At 37.9% G+C, this 6,221-nt stretch overlaps 1 pseudogene across 1 annotated transcript; it reads left to right on the forward strand.

Moving 5' to 3' along the window:
- The first annotated feature begins 4,913 nt into the window (after positions 1–4,913).
- LOC116083528 lies at positions 4,914–6,001 on the forward strand (annotated as a pseudogene). The gene has a single exon (XR_004115763.1). The product of XR_004115763.1 is annotated as an ATPase Asna1 pseudogene (transcript).
- Positions 6,002–6,221: the final 220 nt, after the last annotated feature.

Genomic DNA, 6,221 nt, shown 5'->3' on the forward strand with positions numbered 1-6,221 from the left:
AGACAGAGACAGAGACAGAGACACAGAGAGACAGAGACAGAGAGAGACAGAGAGAATGTGTCAAGAACAAAAGCAAATAAAGAAAGAAAACATAATAAATAAGTAAATAAATAAATAATAAATAAACACCCAACACACACACATACACACACAAATACCTATTTCCCATTTGTATTTTATGTGGGCAATACCTCTCTCAAACTAAACAGGTTTCAAATAAATAGGAGAGTTTTAGGAATGGTTTACTATTTTCCATTAGACCATCTAAATATTAGTGACTATTTCCATTTCTCTTGATTGTTGCCTAGAATTCTATGGCAAGATTATTGTGGAAGACTTCTAATACTTGAATTGTACATTATATCATATCATCATGTTAAGATGGTACTGACCTAGGAGCTTCATTTCTGCTGGCTAGTTTTCATTGTGCTGGAAAGTGCTATGCATGGTACTGAGGGAAAAATCATCAACAGTTTTACATAGTTCTCATGTGTACGAACAACAATAACCTTTTTCAGGTAAGATATACCAATTGATGTATCATGAGTAAAACTGATACAGTAGCAATTAATTACTTTCTTATTGAATAGAATTCATCCCTTCCACCTTGTTGCATCAGTTGGTTGAAGAATCTGTAGCTGAGTAGGTCACAGACTCTACAATAGTTACATGCTGTAACTCTTCTATACAATGGATATTATAGTAAACTCTGCCCTAGGTACTTATTACATTGTCATAGATTATGCATTTATCAAACCTCATCACAGTATTTTCTTTCAGAATAGACGACACAATAGATATGAACAATTGATACACAGACTCACAACTGGCAAATTACTAGAGAATAAAAGGTTTTTGAGTGCTCAGCACTTAGAGGGTGATTTTCATTACACTTTATTATCCCAAGGCCCAGGAATTATCAGAAGATAAGAAAAGATGATAAAAGTCAGAGGTGGTAGATGACTGTGTAAAACTGTATTTTTCTCACATACCAGGGCCATGGCACAAATAAATTCAGACCAACTGTGACTGCATGAACAAGATATGCACAGTGTCAAAGAAGACAAGCACAGTGTGGTTGAGAGAATTTTTAAAAGTCTTAGCAATATCTAAGCAGATTGCCGGCTTCAGGGAAAGGGACAATTTTAGCATGAATGTGTAAACCAAAAACATATTTATGTTCTACTAAATAGCCCTATACACATCTTCATACAGGCAATATTAAGTATAAACAGTAAGTTTACAAAAAGATTACACAGAGATGGGAGAAAAAATATATCAATACATGAGAGAGAATAAAGGAGGGATTGAAAAGGAAGCAATGAAGGATAAATGTAATAATGTTTTTAAAAAATAATATATAATATAGTCTACCAAAATAAATTATTTTAAACTCATAACAGTTAATAAGTATAAAAATGTTCTGATCTTCAAATAGTTTTCTGCAACACTAGTATCTTTTCATTTTAGCTTCCTTCTTTTGATTTGATAAAGCACAACTACTAATTAAAGTACTAGTGCACACTCAGTGACTAAAAACAACTTTGGATTCTTTTAATCAGATGAGGTTCTACTGGAAAAGCTGCAACAAAAATTCTGTCTGAGTGAGTATTTTGCATGGATATTCATAAGCTAGATTGGTCTGAAGTTCTCTTTCTTAATTGGGTTCTTGTGTGGTTTAGGTATCAAAGTAGTTGTGGCTGCATAGAATGAATTAAGTTGGGTTTCTTCTATTTCTATTTTAGAGAATAGTTTGAGAAATACTAGTATTAGATCTTATTTGAAAGTCTGGTAGAATTCTGCACTAAATACATCTGGACCTAGGCTTTTTTTTGGGGGGGGGGGTTTAATGATTTCTTCTATTTCCTTATGCGATACGGACCTGTTTGCATAGTTTACCTGCTCTTAACTTTGGTATGTGTTATTCATCTAGGAAACCATCCATTTCATCTAGATTTTCCAGTTTTGTTGAGTATAGGCTTTTGTAATAAGATTTGATGATTTTTTTTAATTTCCTCGATTTCTGTTGTTACGTCTCCCTTTTCATTTCTGATTTTATTAATTTGGATACTGCCTCTGGGCCCTTTAGTTAATTTGGCTAGGGGCTTATCTATCTTACTGATTCTCTTATAGAAGCAGCTTGTGCTTGTGTTGATTCTTTGTTAGTTTTCCTTGTTTCCATTTGGTTGATTTAGTCTATGAGTTTGATTATTTCCTGCTGTCTACTATTCTCAGATGTGTTTCTCTGTGTGTAGCAGAACTCCAGGGAAGCTGCAGTCTGTTGGGTCAGTTGCCCTGCATGCCACAGAGCCCAAATAAAATTCTTGCAAACCGAATCCACGAACACATCAAAATCATCATTAACCCTGATCAAGTAGGCTTCATCCCAGGGATTCAAGGTTGGATCAATATATGAAAATCCATTAACATAATACACTATATAAACAAACTGAAAGAAAAAAATCACATGATCATCTCCTTAGATACAGAAAAAGCATTTAACAAAATACAACATCTCTTGAGCCTAAAAGTATTTGAGAGTCTAGGAATTCTAGGCCCACACCTAAGCATAATAAAAACAATTTGCTGCAAAACAATAGACAATATCAAATTAAAAGTATACATTCTTGAAGCAATAACGCTAAAATTGTGGACAAGACACAGATGCCCTATCTCCCCATATCTACTCAATATGGTATTCGAAGTGCTAGCTAGAATAGTAAGACAACAAAAAGAGACCAAAGGAATACAAATTGGTAAAGAAAAAATAAAGGTATCACTATTTGCAGATGATAGGATAGTATACATAAGCAACCCCCAAATTCTACCAGAGAATCACCATCTCTGACCTCAGGCTTTACTACAGAGCAATAGTGATAAAATATGCATGGTATTGGTATAGAGATAAACATGTTGCTCAATGGAATAAAATTGAAGACTCAGAAATAAAACCACACACATATGGACACTTGATCTTTGATAAAGAAGCAATACATATACAATGGAAAAAAGAAAGCATCTTTAATCATCTTTACTAAATTGTGCTGGTCTAACTGGCTGTCTATAATGTAGAAAAATGAAAATAGTCCCATATTTGACACCTTGCACAAATTTCAAGTACTAATGGATCAAGGACCTCAACATAAAACCAGATACCCTGAATCTAACAGACTAGAAACTAGAAATAGCCTTAACTCATTGGCACAGGAGGAAATTTCCTAAACAGACTTTCAATGTCTCATGATCTAAGATCAAGAATTGATAAATGGTAAGTCATGAAACTAGAAAGTTTCTGTAGGCAAACAACATAGTCAATAAGATAAATCAGCACTTACAGATTGGGAAAAAAATTCTTCACTAGCCCTTCAATAGCCCTCGATATAGGGCTAGTAACCAAAATATATAAAGAACTCAAGAACCAAAAAAAAAAAAAAAAAAATCAACCCAATCAAAAAATGATGTATAGAACTAAACCGAGAGTTCACAATAGAGGAATCTTGAATTGATGAGAAGGACCTAAAGAAATGTTTAAAGTCCTTAATGATCAGGGGAATGCAAATCAAAATGGCCCTGAGATTCCACCTTACACCAATCAGAATGGCTAAGACCAGGTGGCAACAATGTTGGTGAGGATGTGGAGATAGAGGAGTACTCCTCTCTTTCGGGAATTATTAAAAAAAATGACTCTGAGTCAATGACAATTGCATACTTTTAACAGATATTAATAAAAGTCTGGGGCTCTAGACAGAGCCAAACAAATAATACAACTTGATCACTTAGCCAGAGGAAGCTCATATTTTTTCTAACGCCTACATGGGAATTTTTGGTGTCCTTTCCTACTTGGTTAGACGGAATCATCCTAATTAAGGCTCATATAATATTTTAATTTACTTCATTTGTTCTAGATTGTTTTAATTTGTACTAAGATAGGGAAAATCAGTCACTGACTCCAGAATAGAGAATACAGAGCTAAACATTGTCTGCTTTTACAGATATTAATTATTAAAGTCTGTGGCTCAAGTCAGAGGAAGTTCATATTCGTTCTACATGGTCTACATGGGAATTTTGGGTGACATTTTCCTACTTGGCTAGATAGGCCATGTAAGTAGAGGCTCATACAATGCATTAGTTTATTTCATTTGTTTTAGGTCATTTTATTTTTCAAAATAGGTGTGATGTTGAGTTTTGTGGTTATATTTTGACCTCTGGGAGAGAGGTCAAAATGAAGGATTTTCAGGTTATTGGATCAAGGATATGCTGATTTCGGGGAAAGGTTTTGTTTTTGTGTTTTTGGAAAAGGTTATTAAGGTATTTACAACTTCCAGAGTTAAATGGACCAGATATGACAGAGGGAGCCCTCAGAGGACTAGATTCCAAAGAATCAAACAAAAATATATCTTGATGATACTAAAATTTTGTTTTGAGATTTATATATTACAGTGAATACAGCCTCGGTTAATTTCCTCGTCAAACATGCTGAACTGGCCTGCTTAAACTCCTGATGTCTTGGACTTCAGCCAGAACTAGTCAAGACACAGACATCAGAGACTAGCAATCCTATCCCCCCACCTTCATAATATCTCAGTGCCCATGTTCAGCTTGAAGAAGTTATGAAGAGTCTTTGACCCAGTTCTCTGGGCTTTGGGGCTGGAGAGGGTTATTAATTGGTTGTCTTTCTAAGAAATGTAGAAATGGTCATATATGGAACAGGGAGGAAATAGACAGAATTGATTGTATAGCCATAATCTCATTTGATAGAAAAACTTATAATTGTTACTAAGTTAAAGTCATACATTCTTATTTGGTACAGAATTTGTATTGATACAAAATCAATGTTATCATTGGTATAAATTTCTTCTATTGATACTAAATAATTAAAAGTACAGGCCTGAATCACGTGAACTGGGTCCAAGATGGTGGCGGGGGTGACCGGGTGGGGGGTTGAAGCAGAAGCGTTCTAGGATGCACCTGATGTAGAGCCGTCGGGGGCAAGGGTGGCATTGGTAAGAGCACCTGCAGCTGCAGCCTGGCGGTCCAGCTCTCTAAGGGATGTGAGAGTGTCCTAATCATTTCCACAGACCCAGGGAACAACATCTCAGATGCTTTTGATCAGAAGTTCTTCAAGGTGCCTACCAAGGTCAAAGGCTATGACAACCTCTTTGCTATGGAGATAGACACCAGCCTGGGCGTTGCAGAGCTCCCGGACGATGAGTTCTTCAAGGAAGACAACATGCTGAGCATGGGCAAGAAGATGATGCAGGAGGCCATCAGTGCCTTCCTTGGCATTGATGAGGCCATGAGTTATGCTGAGGTCATGAGGCTGGTGAAAGGCATGATCTTCTCAGTGGTAGTGTTTGACACAGCACTCACCAGCCATACACTCAGGCTCCTGAACTTCCCCACCATTGTGGAGCAGGGCCTGGGCCGCCTGATGCAGATCAAGAACCAGATCAGCCCCTTCATCTCACAGATGTCCAACATGCTGGGTCTGGGGGACATGAATGCTGACCAGCTGGCCTCCAAGCTAGAAGAGACGTTGTCCATCATCCGATCCATTAGCGAACAGTTCAAGGACCCTGAACAGACAACGTTCATCTATGTGTACATCGCTGAATTCTTGCCCTTGTATGAGACGGAGGGGCTGATCCAGGAGCTAGCTAAGTGCAAGATCAACACCCACAATATCATCGTCAACCAGCTTGTTTTCCCTGACCCTGAAAAACCCTGCAAGATGTGCGAGGCTCCACACAAGATCCAGGCCAAATACCTGGATCAGATGGAAGACCTATATGAAGACTTCCACATTGTATAGCTGCCACTGTTACCTCACGAGGTTCGGGGAGCCGACAAAGTCAACACCTTCTCTGCCCTCCTCTTGGAGCCCTACAAGCCCCCCAGCACTCAGTAGCCACCCCCACCCCAGCTGCTGCCACTTCATACCCTCCTCTTTTGCCAAGGGGCAGAGTTTGCACAAAGTCTCCCATCATGCAGGGGGAGGCACTTAGGGGGCAGGAGGGGGTCTGTTCCCCCTGGTGGGTCCTGAGGAGGCTGCAGTACCCCAAACCTCTTCCTGCCTCAACTCCTCAATAAAATAGTCTTAAACAAACAAACAAACAAACAAACAAAAAAGTACAGGGCTTAGACCCAGTCCTTCTTTTGCTGTCATTATAAACAGATCTGAGATATTTAGACCTGTGAATTTAGGAACAAATTAGCAAATT

The sequence above is a fragment of the Mastomys coucha genome, unplaced genomic scaffold (assembly GCF_008632895.1).
Source record: "Mastomys coucha isolate ucsf_1 unplaced genomic scaffold, UCSF_Mcou_1 pScaffold8, whole genome shotgun sequence".
Classification (NCBI taxonomy): domain Eukaryota; kingdom Metazoa; phylum Chordata; class Mammalia; order Rodentia; family Muridae; genus Mastomys; species Mastomys coucha.